This window comes from Triturus cristatus, chromosome 4_1, assembly GCF_964204655.1.
Source record: "Triturus cristatus chromosome 4_1, aTriCri1.1, whole genome shotgun sequence".
Lineage (NCBI taxonomy): Eukaryota > Metazoa > Chordata > Amphibia > Caudata > Salamandridae > Triturus > Triturus cristatus.
In genome coordinates, this window is record NC_140585.1 from 1255571544 (window position 1) to 1255591409 (window position 19866).

The following is a 19866-nucleotide window of genomic DNA, read 5'->3' on the forward strand; positions in this document are numbered from 1 at the left end:
TCCCCGTCGAAAGAGTTAAAGGGAGGCACCTCGGAAGGCACTATCTCAGATATACAGATTAATGAGGTTAACAGTGCCATAGTCCAAATGTTTCACATATGATGAAAGAGGTCACAAGTGTACAGGACACCAAAGGCTTTATTACAATAGATTAAGGGAGTGAACTAAATAGTCGCCCTCAAATCCCCAGAACACCCCAAACCATGTATTACTACCTAATTTGAATAAAGACCTGGACTTAACATCTAGCTCATCCTCCTCTTTGAAGCTATAGTCTTGAATACTGATACCTTAAAATCTCATAAAATCTATTTACAGGTGAGAGATACAGAATTACGACAAAAAATAGCTGCATGCCACAGTTGGTAAAGCCTGTAGAAAGTGTGGATGATATAACCTGGGAGAGGGATATGGAAGGAGAAGTAGAACCCAAAATCAACCCACCAGTTATTGCGCCGTCCTCGATACCCATGGTATATATTTAAAAATGCCCAATGTAAATAAAGAGGTGGCAATGTTACTCCACTGGCTTTCTTTCTGCTTTGTTGTGATCAGGTTGAATCAGAGAAGAAGAATGGTTACTCAGGATCAAATAATCAAGTTAGGAAAAGCAAAAGCACAGGGATAGCAAAAAGGGTAAAGAACAGATCATGAGGATAATTGGTGATGAGAGAAAACCTGAAAAACCTAAAAGGTCAAAAAGAGCCTCTGATCATAAGTTAGCCGCAGGCACAGACATCTGTACTAGAACAGATGTAGAGAATATCCCAGACAAAAATTCAACATGATAGTGGGAGGCATACGATAAGAGCGGGAACCAACACGCTAAGAAGAGATCAGAGGAATAACAAAAATCAGAATGGTATGGGGCAAAGCGTAAAGGGTGATGGGAGAAGGAAAAGGATATTGAACTAGATAACCATAAACTATCAGAAACTAAGAAAAGGCTGTCTCAAATGTGGCTAGGGGCAGTAAAAGAGGTAGAAATGGATGATGGGAAGCAGGACACAAAAAAAGAAAGTTGAAATTCATGATAAATGTAACGATAAAGAGCCTTTGGGTGTTTATGGAACCTGACTTAGAAAATACATCTGGCAAAAGGTGTAGAAAACTAATCACTTTAAATAGGTTCAGTCTACTTCAGGTATTTGCTGAATGTCCTAGTCTGCATACAATATCATCACATGATCTGAAGCAGGTCGGTTTTTTGGAAAGTAAAACAGGTACAGATGGGACAAGAATGTTACTGTATTTGGTATTAGTTAGTGATGTCTCATTGAATGCTGAAGAAGAACTTAAATTACAGGGCATAAAAATCCTAATGGATGTGAACCTCGAATCTAAGTACATAACCAGGGTGGGCTTTCTACAATGCCATGGTGGCCTCCAAATAAACCAAGTTAGACTGGACACTTTGGGTGCGCAGACTAAAACCTGTCGTATACTAAATAAGAGAGAGGGTCATTGAAAATCATCTTGCTTCAAAGAGGGCACAATAATGAGGGGCAGAACCAGCTACACCAAAATAAGTATGCTCCCCTGCAATAGGAAGAGGAAGATAAGAAAGAATGGAGAGAATTAAGTGATGTCGATTAGGTACAGTGTTCAATTCACAGAATTACATTGTTTCCCTGGACACACATGGACTCAAAAACTTATTGAACCAGCAAATATTTAACCAAATAATAGCCAACTATGAAATCATGTGTTTTCATGAAAAATGTCTGTGCACAGAACCCTCGTGAATAGATGGGTTCCTACCAGTTTCACAGGTAGCCTTAAATAACCCCTAATGACGCCCCTCAGAGGGCCTATTAACATTAATATTAACAGAGGTTACCTCTAAAATATGGAAAATCAACACCAGCTCTAATTATCAGGCTTAATGGTCGAATACTGACAGATTCACCAGCATGGAAAACATTTCTTTATGGCAGTGAGAATCGCCCAATTGATTATATGTTTGTCCAAGTCTGGGCTTGTAGGTATGTGTGAAATTTGATGTACTACAGATGGAAGGGAAGGATCATTATCACCTCAGTACAACCTTACATTTTAGTACTATCCGCCAGCGAAAATGAATGCTCCCTCTAAAAATCAGCTTCCTGAGACGTTTAAGTACGAGAATTTCAGATAATTACTTAAATCGGTTAAAGGCTCTCCAATGTAAGTAGAAGGACTTTTAAATAGAAGAGATACCTTTAGTCTTTATTCCTTGGTATAAGGAAATAATAAACAAAGAAGTAGCATGCCTCAAGGAGGAGCTCAAAGTATTTAACAATTAAATAAATGGAAAAAAGTCAACGAGCCAAACAAATAACCTTTAGTTTGATGCAGAATACAGAAATTTAAAAGAACAGATAAGGAAATTTGAAAGAGACATAAGACCTTCACAGAGGGTAAAATCAGACTCGTTGACTTAAGGAAAAAGCTTAAAAGCTTGATAGCTACTAAGAAGCTGGCCCATCAAGAAAAAGGCTGGAAAATCATGCTAGAAACTATAGAGATGAATAATATTAAACTATTTTGGGAATTAGAATAACATGATTCAGAAAAAAGTGTGGGAAAGCTGAAATGTCAGGTGGGCGAGGAAGCATGGGTCACATACCTGGAGGAAATATACAATACTGGTGCATTAATTGCCCCACGTCCAGATATTTTTAACAAATGATAATCAATTTTATTAGAAGTTATTAAAAAGACTATCTTATTGTTAAAGCTTACAAGAGCAGCTGGCCCAGACAATCTGCCAGCAGTACTAGCAAAAACAAATATTGCCTGCTGCCAGAGCCTGCTTCATCTATTATTTCAGAGCATTCTTTCTACAGGCATTTTCCCTGATATTTGGAATGGGGCGGTGATCAAACCCATGTACAAAAAAGGTGAAACATCTTCCCCAAGAAGCTAGAGGCAAATAAACATGCTGGATGTGGGTGGGGTATTGAAAAAATGGATGGAAGTAAGTTCTGTAATCCCGATAGAGCAAGGTGGTTTTAAGGGGGGACATTCGACAGCAGATCACTGCTTTAGTTTATGGGCTATAGCCAATAAATCATTAGAGCAACATGGAGTGCTATGCTGTTTTGTGGATATCCGCTCAGCATTCAATACAATTGACCAGGCCCTGTTATGGGAAGCACTAAGAAACTACAGTATCTTACATGGGCTACTTCCGTCCTTGCTGGAATTGCATAGAGATAACTGGGCACAGGTCGTATTGGATGTTGACGGGTCTCTCTCATGGAGGATAGATATCAGAAATGGCCTCAGAAGAAGGCTGTGTTCTTGCACATATACTGTTTTCTATATTTTTTTGCAGATCTATCGAATTAATAATTACTTAGGAGGAAACAAAAGTGCTTCAATTCGGGAATAAGAAATTAAAGTTTAAATGGTTTCTCAAAAAATTAATAATAAAATTGAGACTGTTATAGTATAAAACTATAAGTATTTGGGGATGTGGTTCGTGAAGAACTGTTATACAAAGACCATATTGATTCCTTGCCGGTAAAATACATTTCTTCAGCAGGGGATCTCAGGACATTTGATACAATGTATGGATGACCCTCTCTAAGACCAGTGTTAGTTGCCTACCAGAGGATGATCAGGCCCAAGTTACAATAAGGTGTGGAAGTAATCTTCATAAGTGGGAAATCAAACTGGGTTCTCAAAGAGGATAGATGTTTAAAAAGATTACTAATTTACCTCCCTCTACTATGATCCAGGCCATCAGGATTGAAATAGGGATAACAGCATGGAGTTATCTACCTTTGGCGAAAATGTTAAAATTCTGGTCTAGAATAGATAGGGATGAGCTCCTATAAATATCATCACTTTGTAAGAATTACATTTTGGGAAGTGCATTATAGTAGGCAAGATTGGCCAGGAAAAGGATTGATAATATATGTGAGAAACTGACAATAAAAAGCAATACGATAGGCATGTCAAATGTTAGTAAAGCTGAGATTTGAAAGTTGACAAAAGATAAAGCTAGGGATGGGGACCTGAGTTATTTACGGAACAAGAAATCTGGATCCCCCACCAATGGCCTCGTAGATGGAGGAGGAAATATTTCCTTTGTTAGATAATTTACAAAATGCACATCTAAGATCGAGCCTCCTGAAATTTAGATGTGGTATTAATCCGAGTTACTTTCTCAAGCACAAGGCTCTTTTTTGTACAAGAAGGACATCTGCAAATGTGGTCTTAATATGAAAGGGGATCGGATGCACATTTTACTAGATTGCCTGTGGTTTTAGGACACCATAAAAGATTGCTGAAACCTATTTTACAAAAATATGGGATCAGAGAAAGGTGGAAAGCGGCCAATTTATTGATGAATAAGCAATTTTTAGATATATCTTGTGCCATGGGGTGATTTTTTATTGTCTGTGAACAAATGTTTTGGTAAATGTATGAGTATTTGATTGGTGCACATATTTGATGGAATTTTACACTACCCGTTGTGGTTATAGGTATGGTTTTAGCCGGAATTGTTTTTATAACTTTCATTTTTATTCAACAATTTATTTTATGTAAAAATGTTGACTTGAGTAGGTGTTTTGAAGACTAAGGTCTAAATAAACATACGTTTTGACTGACTGACAAGAGTCAGTTGGCTGACTTCCTGCTACAGCTCCAAGGCCACCAAAGCAGAAGAAGCCTGCCTTGACGAGTTGGTGGCCACAATATCTGGATAGCCACTGACAACTGAATCTTAGCCTGGAATACGAGTTTTGCTGCTCAAAAGTTGTAACTGAGTTTTCTGAACCCAGGAGAGTCATCAGAGCACAGTTTGGACACCCAAGACGTACACTAGCCTCAGTGAAAGGGAACTGTGGTTTGCTGTTACAGGAAGCCAGTAGGTAATTGGCAACTGTTTTTTGACTTGACTTCACCTGGACTTCTCAACCTTCTTGGCCAAAGTCCACCCACTGCTTTCGTGGACCAAGGGGCAACTCCAGGAAGACCCCATCAACCAGACAAGCATCCTTTAGCATCCTGTATTCCTTGCATCAGGACCACTCCATTGATGTCCATGGCAATTTGCCTGTAGAGACTCGAAGTTGACTGGAGACTGCTGTTATAATGAATGTAGAAAATGAAGAAGGCCTACTCATGTCAATGCAAGCATCAGCAGAAAGATGTGTACAGATGTACGTGTTACAGGAAAAATACATGCCTAAGCTCTCTGCAATAGTAGTATAAAAAGCACAAATGGAGTCAGGACCTCGGGGGAGGGAAGTTGACACAAGTTTTAGTAGAATAAATAAATATAATTAGACACAGCAGAAATGGAAAGTTACAGACCCTCATTGCAAGAACACATGTCTGAGAAGATATATAGCGGCACAGAATAAGTGGGAGGGTAGGCCTTGCAGAGCAGTAGAAATGAAGGGAGTAGAGCAATGCAAGGCTTCAAAGCACAAGCAAAGCCAAGGACACCGGTAGTATAGCGGTGGTGTGAAAATATAATAATAACGTGTGCACGAGTCGCATTGCATAAATGTCTGATAAGATATTTTCGGTATTTCAATACAAACCCCTAAGGTCTCCTGGAAGTGGGGAAACATTATCTCAGATAAAAACACAGTGAGTAAAAAACATCCCAAGACAAGCCTAAAGATTAATAATAATTTCCCATGAGACAGATGTGATTGAATTAAAATGTATATTTCTATGGGCCCATGGAGAACCCCTGTGTCCATGTCACAACCCTGGAATTCATATAATAACAGTCAACCATCATGTTAGAGGCCCTCCGTGATGCATTCCTCACAGATATTTAAGATTCAGGAGTTTGAAACATGAATGGGGGATCACATCCACAAGCACCCCAAATAGTAATTTATATTCATGATAATATTGTAACATGTATTACGTCAATATTAATCCCTTTTTTATTCACCCATTGTCTTATGTCCCATGTGGACCAGTCTCCTTTACTAATATCTCTGTGTTCTATGAACATCGCCAACCTATAGTAGTGGTGAACACGTATTGATGTTATGCAGTGTTACCTGACTTCAATTATAATACTTTGAGACCAAATTTGTTACAAGACATGGGGGGGAGGGGAACAGAGAAAGATGAAGGCTGGAGAGAAAGGCCTAACTGGGGTTGAAATGAACAGGACACTAACCGGAGACCATAATATTTCCATCAAATCCTCTGTGGGGGTAGTTAATGGCAGTAAGAGAGACCCAGAAATGTTGAAGAAGCCAATCCTAAAAAAGAGTAGGTCAGATCTAACACCCTTAGGGGTAACAGAATATAAGGAGGGTAGTTACTATTGCCAACACTTATGAAGTGGACTAAAAAGGAGAGGAAGAAGCAATGGCCCCAAGTAGGCTCTTTTCAACCCATTGACTTAGCAACTGCTGAAGGTTGTATATGGCAGGGACAGGGCACCCCAGATTGGAACTACCCCTATATGCTAGAGTGCTTCGCAGTCTGGGAGGAGTATGCTACAGACAAACCAAATGAAGTGATCCGAAGTAATAGACCAGATCTGAGGTTAGGCCCAAGACCAGTAAATCTTTGACCAATAACTCAGTTACCTTAATTTTCAAGAGTGGGCAACTGCCCACATGCGTACCATAGCCACACATGGATAAAGAGAATTTAAAGAGGACACTACCCCCCCATCTGAGGAAGTGGGAAAATGAATAGGATACTTTGAGAAACACACTGCTGGAGTGAACCTCGCCTTGGGCGATGTTAAATGATTGTTAAGTTTTCTGGTGGGAGACAAAGCAAATACCATTCTTATAAGGGTAGGGTTCCCTCAAGTAACACTGATAAATACATAGTTTACCGGTTCATCACTCAACAATGTCTGTCAATATGTCTGTGATGCGCTTCAGCGGACATACCCAGACAGACCAAACATTAGAGCTCTTATGGCCGAGGGCATAAACCTGACTGAAGACATTACAGATTTCATTACCAGATTGAAAGAATGATGGGTACAGGAAGTAGGATGTAACTGGGAAAATACTGGAGGGAATGCAATACTATTTTGTAATGTATTGAAACAGGGCCTGCCCACGGATATACAAGCAAGCCTAGATGGAGTAGTGGGAATAGAAGCTAAACCATGGCCACAAATACAAACCCATATAATACATTATTACAAGCGAAAGCAAGAAAAGGACAAGGAAAGGATGGAGCAGGCAGAGAGGGCCACAGCTTAGTTGGTGCAACAGAAACTTAAAAACCAAGTACAGAAGGGGCATTTGTAGCAGCACCACAAGTGACTGTTACAACGCCAGTGCAGGTGCAGACATCAGGGGGGTAGCCAGTAAGTAATATAGGAAAGATACAAGTTTTTTTTTCAGGAGGCCTGGTGCCAGTGCAAGGAAGAAGACAAGGAGGATATAAAGCAGGACAACAGTGTTATTATTGTTGCAATATGGGTCATTTTGCAAGGGAATGTAGAGTGAAAAGCACAGGGATGGATCACTCCACAGGCGGATGGGGCCACAACAGATGCAATGGGTGCCCCAACAAGTAACACAGGGACCCATACAGGTCCCTCAGGTTCAGTGGACTGCACAACAGGGGCAAATGCTGCAGAATATGCCCCAGGTTGTCAAAAGTACTACAGGAGGTCCCACACAGGTCCAGATGAGAGGAGTAAAGGTACAAGGAGGTCATCCCTTTTCTGCAGAACCTCAAATGTCTGGAGGGACACCAACCAACAGCTAAAGACAATGAGAGAGCCCACACACAACCATTACTATTGGTAACCCACAGATCAGACGAGGAACCCACTGCGACAGTAGCCATAAAAGGTGGCCCCCATAGTTTTTTAATTGATACTGGGGCCACTAAATCTTGTATAAAGGAAGAAACTGTACCACTTTCGCACAAGTCAATGGACACACAAGGGTTTTCAGGGGCTGTTAGGAGGGTTCCCTTTACTGAATCAGGGAGCATGACAAAAGGGGAAATGCAAATTGAAGGACCATTGTTATATTCCTCAAAGGCACTGGTCAATCTTCTGGGAAAAGACCAGGGGCAGTATTACATAAAGTGCCCTGAGGGTGCAATGGGCATTTGCGCCTGCTTTGTGCGCCCCCGGGACACTTCGGTATTACAGAAGGGGCGGTAGACACTTGTGTGGCCCCTACTGTAATACCAATAGCGCTGGTGCACATAAAGTGCCAGCACTATCTTCAGGGGGCATTTGCTTATTTGAGTGGGGCGTGCCCCATGCAAATGAGGGAATGCCTCTGCGCCCACGCCTTATTACAGACGTGGGCGCAGAAGAAAAGAAGCTCTCAGGAGCCGCATTGACAGTGCAAAACCTAAAAGTTGGCTCAGTGTCAGTGTGCCCCCTGAGAGCAGCCCTCGGAGGAGGGAAAGGGGTCCTGTGGACCCTCCCAGACGTCCTCCTGCAGGTGGGTGCAGCCACAGCAGGTGCAGTCACTGCACCAGCCTGCAAGGGGATCTCTCAATCGCCTTCAAAGTGCAGACAGGTTGCCACCCGCACTGTGAAAACACAAAGCAGCTTTAAAGCAGCAGCTCAGTTTTTCACATGAATGCGAGTTCGCAACTGCCCTGGGGGCAGCGCATTCCATGTGATAGGGTGCATTTTTCATGCTTGCACCCGGCAGACTTGTTTTAAGGTGCGCCCAGTGCAAATAGGGAAAGTGCACCCTTTACATATTGGGGCCCCTGATGAGTAAGCTAAATATAACCATCTCTTTTTTGGAAGATGGGTGCAGGTATGTTACACCCCTGGTATCATACCAGGTAGGATGATGTCACTCATAGCTCATGAAGACTTGGGACAACAGGTCAGAGTAATTCCTGTGGATACAGAGGCCTTTTCACGTGTCATATATGTTTTGATAGCGCATATCGAACAATCACAATTGGTGCGTCTGGCTGTTTAATCAAACAAACAGGACAAACAGATCACATGTATCAAAGTTTAGTCCTGTGTACTCTCTAGTAACTGTTTGTAAGAGAACCGCCGGAAAAGAAATCCTTTTAGGACAAGAAACTTCACTCACCCAAGGGTGACATGCTTCATCACTGGGTTCCTTCCTCACACCTGGACTGCAAGGTCCATGGTGTGGGTTACGACTCCCCAAAGGGGAGGTGCTGAGGTGATTTGAAAAGATGAGCGATGGAAAGGGGTTAGTGAGGGGCAGAGTGCAAAAGAAGTATTGGGGTGATGGATAAAACTATATCCAGGGCTCCACGTAAACTTTATTTAATGGCCTCTGGGATAGAGTTTAAAAAGAGGACTAGGGATGAATCCAACATATCGCTCTCAGGCACCCCAAACAGTTACTAATGAGTACAGAGGACTAAACTTGGATGCATGTAATCTGTTTGCCTGATTAAACAGCCAGAGTAACAAATTGTGATTGTTCTGACCACTAGGGATCAGAGCGTTTCTGTTTTTTTTTATCCCATTAAAATCCTCTGTGTGGACACCAGCGCTACTGGGGAAGACAGTGCAGATATCAAAAATTACTATTGTTCAGACCCGAGAGACATGTAGATCCCATAGAAGAACTTAACATGGTGTTAGAGATAATGGCCCTTGAAATAAAGCCACGTTATGCATTATTGATAGCATTTGACAGAAGACAAGCAACGTGGGGATCAGAAGCATTTACGGATCAAGAAGACAAATTGAGAGACATATCATATGAAGAAATATTTGATGATAGCCCATCAACTGAGACAGTGGTATTTCAAATGGATATTCCCATTAGAGTACAGTTGCAATACAGTATGGTGCCAAAAGATGCACAAGACAATACAATAAGAATAAATGATTTGGCAAAGGTACCAGAGAGTCTGTGGACAAAGGGACCACACGATGCGGGACTGATTAAAGGAGCTGAGTCTGTGAAAATAATACTGAAACCCAGGGCTATACTGCCCAGGGTACACCAGTATCCCTCATCCAAAGAAGCAGCAGAAGGCATCTTTCTCACAATACAGACTTTACGTGAGCACGGAGTAATATATGCGAGAGCATCACCCTGTTATACACCAATTTAACCATTAAAAAAGGCCAAGGGGGGAACTTGGAGGATGATTCAAGATTTCACATTGGACTTAAATCAAACTCACCACAAAGGAAGTACTACTTAAAGGCACTATACCATCACACGCACACTAAGCTATGCTTTTGACCAGCAATAACCTAAGCTGGATCAGTATAATTTTCCCTTTTGTACAGAATAAATCACCACTATTCCACTCCTAATTAGTGCTCGTCACAACACAATTATAGAATCATAAATTCCAACTTACAGTTAGACCTTTCACGACCCCTTTCATCTAATTTGAGTTCAATATCTTCACATAAAATACACAAGCTCAAAACAAATAAATCATCAACAATATTTAATAATGCACCATCATAAGTAGACAGTAATATACCAAATACCAAGTGGGAGAACTGCACATGCGGTTACCTTGCACAGAATTTTCTTAAAGTGAAAGAAAAATCATTCAAAGATGGTTGGCGCATATGTGTGTGCCTGAAGGATGGCAATCTTCGATTGATCTTTCATTTGCATACATGCGAATTCACCTGCAATTTGAAGGTGCCACATGCATTTCAGCTTGTGCACGGGACACCCAGAAACTCAGCTTTTCATTTACATAAAAATGACAAAACAGATGCCTCTCTGAAGATGTTGCTCATGGTGATTGAGCAGGTTGGTGAGTCGGCTGCCCACACCTGCCTGTTGGATTTCCTGTAAGTACTCTTCTGCTGACAGGAAAAGGAAGGGGTGGAATCGGGACATGTCATCCTTACAGCAACCACGCAATGTCTCAGGACCCCGTGCTGCTGATGCTCTAGTCTGCGCTTAACTACTCAGAGCTCTGCAGGCAGAGACTAACCTGTCTAACAGGCATGCTAGTGAGGTGACACTGGCATCCTCAGCTACGAAAGGAAGAGCTTTGAAAAGCTGGCATCTTTTCATGTCTGTCCTGGCCTGTATATTACTACAAGACCTGCCTGACATTCTAACAAACGTCTTGACTCCCCAAATAACAAGCATTTGCACAATGCAATAGGTCTCGCATTACTGAAAGTTTGAGCTAGTGGCGTTGCTTTATAACTTGCAACACCAATAGCTCAAACTTTCAGTAATGCGCAGACCTATTGCTTTGCAAATGCTTGTTGACTTCTGGTGATGTGGTGGCCTTCTTTGCATAGTTTCCCCGAGAGAAACTTGCTTTGACACTTCTCTCACAAGACAGATGCACATAGACCTCTTTAAAGGCCAGGCTAGAGTTCCTCAAGATACAAATTCTCCACTGAGCAGCACTTCACTCTCCACTATCGGGCCTAACTGCGCCAACTAATTTAGTTCAGAAATCAGAACCACCTTTGAGAAGCCGCTGGATGCGTTCCTATTTAAGCCAGCATCTTAGCCAAATTGGCTGTAGAATGGCCAACCTAAAAACAACTAATTCATAATGAAATGTCCTTTATCGCCCTACCTACTTCTTGCCTATCACCTTCACTGCATCCTTGTAAAATCATGCATTCAAAATGTCAAAACATAGGCTCAAGTCAAACTATTAGAACTAACTTCTACAGTGATGTATCATGCACAGGAAGGGCACAAGTGCGCTCCTGATTCACCTTGGGTGATGCTCAAACCTCAGTGTATTTTATTTTCCCACTGAACCTAATGTTGGTCTTTAGTTAGTCTCTTTCCCCGCTTCAGCTATTTGTCTCCCCAGCCTCGTACTCTTTTTCCACTCTTGCAAACCCTTCCCCTTAGTAATCAGCCAAGTCTTTCGATATGTAAATCGCTTCCCGCCCCGTTAATTGCCTCACGGGTCCAACACTGTCTGCGCCTTTTTTCTGATATGATTCATCAATTCAAAATAGAAATATAACAGAGCAAGAAATTGAAGGGAAATAGTTTTCCATATTTCAAAATCGGAGCAAATCAACGCGCAGCCGGTGCGCTGCAGATTTTTATCAAGCCAATTCTATTCTTCTCTGCAAGATGAACTCGCAATAAATAATCTTGGATGTAAAGGAGATATATTTCTTCCTATCTTCTAAGGCCAATTAGGCCTGCTGAACATAACATTTTCCTAAACGCATGATAAGCAGATCCTGTTGCTCACAAAATATAATTTTTAAATAGTTGTGATGGATACAAACTGAACCGCTCCAATTTCAATTCGAGCAGTAAGTCCCAGTCCCGGCTGCAGTTATCTCCAGACTCCGTGCAAGAAGGATAAGGTTTTTTGTTGTTGTCATTGTTTGGGATGATATTTTATCCTTAGAGAGCCTATCTCAGCAGAAAGCGCACGCACAAGACAATGGTACAACTCCTTCGGCTGTCATCCCTCATCCTGTCAAAGACAGGTGTCTCGCATTGGCTTGTGCCAATAATAGAACGCTCCCTCCCCGCAAAAAAAAAAGCATCAAGACATACCTACGTCACAATGGTGACACTCATTTGACAATTAACTGATTCTCCCCATTGTTGACACGCGAGACTTAGAAGATGTGGGCTAGGGAATGATGAATTAATACAGACAGATGCGTAAGCTATGAACTGCAAGGACGGCTATAATGTGCTTGAGATAGGAACTGACACCTCTGACAGGCCCTACAAGGTTTTATTTAATTTTGCAACGTATCTAGGCTTCATCCTTGCTCGTCTTGTTCTCTTTTCATCAGGCTCCCAACATCTCGTTCTGACAGCCCAGAAACATTTAAGGCACTTTATTTCAAGTGCGCGTTAGCATACTTGATTTGTCATTAAAATGCAAAACGGTTGACATACCAGGTAAATGTAGCTACGGTTAAAACCACCAACGTCAGAGCCGAACACCGTTTCTGGCTTTTCCTGTTAACTCTTTCATCAACCTGCCTTAACAGATAACCCTCCTCCTGTAAAGGGTGCCAGGGTCCCCTTTGCTTATCAGAGTCAATCAGCGCTTTGTGCACTTGCTCTGGGATATGTAACAATTGCTAGGTGACAAGACATCTGCATTTACACAGTAAACGCCTACTTTGTGACACGAAACACCAGCTATGAAACATGAAACCACTGCAAAGTGACATGAAACATCTGCTGTATGACAGGCAACGCCTGCAATGGGACACACAACGCCTGCAATGGGACGCCCAACGGCTGCTAGGGGACACACAACGACTGCTGAGTGACAACCCGTCTGTTCTCTGACGCGCGGTGGCTACAAGACCAGAAATGCCTATGTTGCAAAACAGAACACCTGCTTTAGGACAAAAACTTGCAATGGGACGAGAAATGCCACCTATGCAACACAAAATGCCTGCTGTGGGTCTTGCATAGGCTGATATAGGGGCACAAAGCACCTGCTATGTAACTGAGGCGAAGTCTGCTCTCGGAGAGAAACGCTTGCTATAGGACAGTAGGCGACTAATGCAAAATGAAACAAGCGGCAGTGAAAGCGATCGCGAAAGCAATCGCTTTTGTAACACAAACAAGCCGCGAGTGGTGCACGCGCGCCACAGTGAGACATGTGGTTTTAATTATCATGCCCCTGTCTGGGCACGATAATTGAAACCACATGGCCGGCGGTGCGCGTAACAGACACCAATAGGCCATGGGCGGAGCAATGCGCCCACCTTTGGCCGATTGCGTGCTCAGTTTGTAAAAAACACGCACGCAAAGGCCAATAGCGTAAGCCAAAAGGAAAAGCACACGCACGAGCGTGTGCGATTCCTGGCTCGATTTTGGAACCCCCTACAAGAGGTCTCTCGCTGCGCGAGCAGTGCTACGCACTGCAGCGCTAGGCACAAGACATAAAAGCAAATGACGGGAAAGTACGATGGACGAAAAGGCTTATGCATTCATAGAGGGCTGAGTGGGTAAAGAGAATATCAATTCTTACTTCCATTTTTATACTCGTGTTAGATGACGTACAACTGTCCTTGTCAGTATTTACTCCATCAGTAGGCAGATTTTACCCTGTTAAGCAAAACATACTGGATAACCCTGCATCTCACTTCTATCTAACCACACAAACACGGATCTTGTACAAGGTTTTCTCCTAATATAGTTGGTTAATACAACACGTAAATCAGCAGCAGGGAAACGAGCCATGGTTGGTGCGCAGAGCTGTATACCCGTTTCCAAACTTGATATCCGTCATTACTTTGAAAGAGGGATGAAGTAGGCAGCATTTGATGAAAACTGAATTCCATTTCTTCATGTACTTCATTGCGTGACTGCACTGCCTACGTGTTGGAAGCATGCTAGGCGAAGAGAACACAATGGAAGACAAGAATGACAATAATAATGATACTAGATGAGCCTGTAATCACCCCTACCCTGATGGAACTCTGTTGGCTCCTCCTTGTCGGCCCGAAAAATGTTCAAAACTATCTGCATCATTTACAAAGACATGACATCCAGAATCTCAGCTTATCTTGCATACTAGTTCTCCATGTCTGATAGTTCTTTGCACACCCATAGGCGGGACACCATCAGACCAAGAAATGTAAAAATGAAAAAAAAAATAAGGCAGTAGGCCTTGTTCATTTATGCACCCAGGATCTGGAAACATCTCCATATCCATCAGTCCCGCTCCAACGCTTCTCCAATTTATGAAAGAGTTTACAAAGTACCTATGTAAAGAACACCACATCACAATGGAATAACTGTCCACAACCCAGCATCCTCTCCTATCACTTGTGGACTTTATGCTGGTCTTCGACCTTGTAAAGCACTCCAGATGCATTTTGGTTATGTTTGTGCTATCTAAATACCATATACGTACTTATTTACATACATGCAAAACCCAGGTCCAGTACTTAATTTGTGCCGGTGATGGTCAGAGGCGCTTATGTTTAGATGCTAGGACTCATTTTTCATTATCAGACTCCGACCCAGAGGAAACATAAAGGAAGAAACTAGAGAAAATAAAGAAAGGAGGACGATAGATAAACAGTGAATATAAGGAGACTGCAGGGGAGAAAAAGGCATAGGGAGCATAGGGTCTTCGAAGGGGGAGACATGATATAGGATGGAGAAAGTGCTGATTCTTGGCGTGTTTATCCCCATTTGTTCTAAACAGATGCTGCTGCTTTTTGACACTGTGCAATGGGACAGTGCTAATCAGATCCAGTGCAGGTGCTCTGACTCCTAAAATATGCAATATTGGCAAACTGCTAATTAGCTCATTTAAGTTTCCTTTAAGGACATAATATAAGGTGCAGAAATACACCCATGGCATGGAGAATGACTGATCTGCAGCATTTATCATGGTACCCCTTAGTGTGACACAGGAAAACATGACCTCAGCCTTACCATAGCTGCCTGACTGCTGTAGTTTAAATCTGCTTCCTGACCGATCAAAATAACCCTTCTTCACCGAGACAAACCTCCCTTTTAATTATTCATAAGTCACCCCAATTTGGGCATTGTTGCCCACAAGGTAGGGTGCATCCTATTTAAAAGTGGGACTTGTAGAAATTGAATGTTACCATGTCCCACAGTGGCAAACCCCCAAAAGCTAATTTTGCTATGGAAGGGTCTGACTATCCTGAGGAAAACAAGAGTACAGATTAAAATATTATGTCTACTGTCTTGGCTTTGGGACAAGCAAGAGAAATGGTTCAACCACTATTTTTAACATTTATAAAACAAATCAATTTAATCATGATGTTAGAGTTATAACTAATATTTAAAAAAATTAAAGTTAGAACATTAATTTCCCCTGCCTGGAGCTTCAAGAGGCTAATTTGCATTAGCCTGCTAGCAGCTGTTCAGTCAGTGCTCCACACTAATGATGTCTTAAAACTCTTCTCAGAGCAGGACAGCGGCTTAGTCCTGGAGTTGGGATGGGCTGAGTGCAGGGCAGGTGATCCCAATAAGCTCAGAAAGGGCAGTTGGGGAGTTTCCAGGAACTACATTAACTTGAAAATGGGCAGAGGTGAGGCCTGCTCATTCACAGTTTAGTGTAAGGCGAGATTCGGGAGAGATTGAATTCTTTGATCCCAGGCCAGATGGTAGCTGTCCTGGCTCTGTCACAGTGGAAGGCAGAGGTGGTCCTAGAACCAATTTAGGTGTAGCTTAGAATGAGGGGACTTGATCATATACCATCTTTGCCTGGTACACAAGTTCCCTCCAAAGAAAGAAGGCTTGTGCCATCTTGGATTCCCTCTAGAAAAGTGCATTTGGGGCCAGTTTGCAGTAAGGCACACAGGACGTTCTATGCGGGAACTTTCTCCACATTGGTCAGGAAATGTCCAGGAGCCACACCCATCCACTGACTACTGAGCTACCCAAAAATAGACCTCACCACCAGCTCCTCGGAACACTTTCTGGATCTGTGGAAGAACAACTGCATCTTGTGTCTGAAGACTGTAAGGGGAGAATTAAAGGACTTGATCTGCTCCAACTGGTGCCCAGGACAAAGAAGTGGATTCAAATGGTCAGTTAGCTAGCATCCTGTGTGCCTACAGTGACAACAAGCTGTAGGAGGCCTTATTCTTGAATTGCCCACCGGACCCGCTGCAACTGGCCTTGGACTTGACCCTGCTTGTGGCCTCTGATGGAGTAAGTTATTACCCCTAAGCACTATTACCCCAAATTCTTTCCTCAGTGTGCGGCAGTGTAAGACTATGTGCTGCAGACAAGTCTATGTGCTCAGCTATACAAATTTGTGGAAATCACCACTCCAAACTTTGAGTTAACAACGGTGTAAAGAGGTGCATTTCACAAATACAGCAACATTTAGGTTCTTGAGACAGTTTTGCAATGCAGGTGCACTCCGTCATGACATGAATTGTTTATTCTAGTGGCACAAACACCCTAGGTTTAGAAAAGGATAGGACTCAGAAGGTTTTATCATTATAAAATGTTACTGAAGATAAAGTGTTATTCTGGTGACAATGAACTGGATGGTTTAGAGCTGGTTGATGCAGCCCTATGGCTCCGGAAGACATGGTTGGCAGTGTTAGTATTAACTTCAACAGCATTTAATTTGAAAACATCCCCCAATATGACCTCAAAGGTAAACAAGTCATCAGGGACTAACAAAGAGGCGGTGGCGGTCGCCTGGAAGGCAGGAGTTCTGGATAATCAGAGTGATCGTGGCTAGGTAGGAGAACGAGGTCTTGGCATGGCACTATTGTTTTTCTTCTGTTTTACTTTCTCCTTCTGGTCTTGTTCCCCTGAGTCTGGTCCCCTTTCGCCCAAGAGCACCCTCTACCCAGGTTTTCTTCCTTCACAGAATCCAGGACCTCTCAGTGCTAGGACTGTGGATCTTGACACCACGTTATCTGCTTTATTAAATCTGTTCAGCAACACCATCAGTGTCCCCGCACACCTGGAAAGACCCGCTATGCCACTCTCCTCAGCTGGGACCGTGGACAAAAGTATTTTTCTTATCACACTGGTGGGTCCCAAACAGAGCAAAGGGTGACTGTGATTGTTGAACTGCTTTACTTTGGCTGGGCTGTCAAAGTCAAGTTTAAACGAATAATGGCAGCGGACTGAGAAGTTATTCAGAGTTTTCTGCTTGGAATTCTTGAAGCTGAAATTTGGGTCTCCCTAATTCAAAATCTGCATAATGCACAGCCTCTACTTGTGAGTTGATTGTTGGGTGAAATCCTACAAGAAGACTGGTAGCACTAAAAGCAGCTATGCAGAGCATAGATTGTCATGGTAAGCGTGATACTAGCTCCCAAATGCAAAAATACAACGTTAATTCATGTAGACAGTGTAAGAAAATAGCATGAATACAGGCCAGCCTAGTCATTGTGTGTCAGTTGTGACACATCGAACCGGCACTTTATATGCAAGTTTTTTTTCCTTTATATATGTTAGGATTCATGCACCCATGCAAGCTCGGGTTGTTTCACTGGGAGGAACTGCGGAAAAGTAACAAACGGACTGTGAGAGTCGCGTGGTAAGCGGCACTGGGAACTATCGCACTTGAGCAGAAGTGAGGACTTTTAGGAGGGCATCACATTGCACTCACATAGAGGTGAGGATGTGTGTAAAGGGCACTCACTGTTAATGCTTGCTCGGGCAACATCCGCTTTGTTGTCTAGGTTAATGCATTCACTGCTCCTGTGTGGGCAGCCTTTCAACTCCCTGGTATGCGCAGCCCTCTCATTCCACACACACTCTACTACCGATGATGTGTGCGGCCAACTTGTATGAGGCATCGCTGGGCTAAGGGAGCCTGATTTGAACTTCATTACCAAGAGTTTTCTGTGAAATGCGGGTGGCAATCTTGAATTGGCTCGATTCAGTTGGAGGCTGGTTATCGTTGCTGTGCTGTAGTGGTCTGGGTTTTATTTAACTTGGGTGCAGCGGAAGACGTAGGCAGCCATCGTAATCAGGTTGTTCCTGTTCTAAAGGTCTCTGCCTCATCGCATCAGAGGTCCACTGTAGTACGGAGTTTGAGAATATGGCAGTATTTAAGATTCCCTATGGAGCTGTAAAGTGGGTTTAATACTTTTTTGATTTGAATTCTAACAATTTGGTTCTCATGGCAACGAGTCAAACTGTGGTACAACCACCCCCTTTTCTTCAAAGAGCTGGCAAACCAGAGATAAAGTGGAAGGAGTGTCTGCGCATATTCGAGAATATTTTGACAGCAATCCATGCTAGTAGATATGAGCCTGCGAGGAGGTTGCCTCTTCTTTTTAATCATCTGGGCATAGCAGGTCAAAGAGGATTTGACAATGTGCCAATCGCTCCTGCACCCGCAGAAGAAAATGCGCCTGGGGATGTGTATCTGGAAGCGAAATAAAGTATACCTAAACAGTATTCTGAAGAGTCAAGTAGGCTTCTGGTGAGACACAAACTTTTTAAGTGCAAACAATCCAGCGATGAAACTCTTGAGGAATAATTTGCCATGTTGAGGGTGTCGGCTTCAACATGTGAATTTGAGAACAATGTTGATGAGTGCATTAAAGACCAATTTGTGTTTAACTGTTTTTCAAAATAAATTCAAGACCGTTTGTAAACTTGCCAAAACCCTACATTAACAGAGACTTTACACATTGCCAAAAGTGTAAAGGGGTCTATTATTACTACACAAGGCATGTCAAACCAGGGATATCTTTCATCTGTGAGTTATGTTTCGGAGGATAATCGTATTTGTTTTGTCAAACATAAAGGCTATAGGAGTAGAAGGAGTCAGACCATTTGTTACAGGTGTGGTCCTAGGAACCACATAGGAAATAGTCCATCCTGTCCCGCAATACAATGGATACTCACAAACATTTCCCTGGGGGTCGCAAAGTACTGTCTGTGACATGCCTGAGGGACGCACCGATGCCAACAATGGGAGGGTCGGGTGATGAAAGGTGAGCGTAGGGGTAAGCAAAGCACATGCATGGTGTGGATAACAGAGCCTTCATGTAACTTCTGTCTGCCACCTATGCTCTTTTCTCATGCATTAAGACTTACAGTCAAAGCATAAAATTATAATGTAAAACATGAGAGGGAAGGAGATACTCATCTGGTGGCTGAATTGCAAAATGTGAAACCAGTATCAGTTCTGGCTTCCCCATTTGATGAAATTGTGTGATCCTTGGCAATTTGTCATTTTCACTTTGCATCCGATTTCTTCATTAACACATATGGGAGTCTCTTAAAATACATGAGTTCAGGAATAGGATATGTATGGTATAAACCCTTCTTGTGGTTTATTTAATAAACTATAATGGTGTACCAATTATATAACAACAAAGGCTACACACATGGTGCACCTGACAAATTACTTCCCTCTTGGTTCACTAATAGTGTTTTTTTCAGAATGGGGGTGGCATGAAAGTTTCCAAGATCATGTTTGAAAACTGTCACTGCAAATAAATGTCTCTTAATGCAGTGACAATCTGATCTACTA

The 19866-nt window shown here is 42.5% G+C and overlaps 1 long non-coding RNA gene across 1 annotated transcript in view; it reads right to left on the bottom strand.

Moving 5' to 3' along the window:
* The window catches only part of LOC146856527 (uncharacterized), a 1813942-nt gene that overhangs the window by 396985 nt on the left and 1397091 nt on the right, over positions 1-19866 (bottom strand). The gene's annotated exons all lie outside the window — the stretch shown is intronic.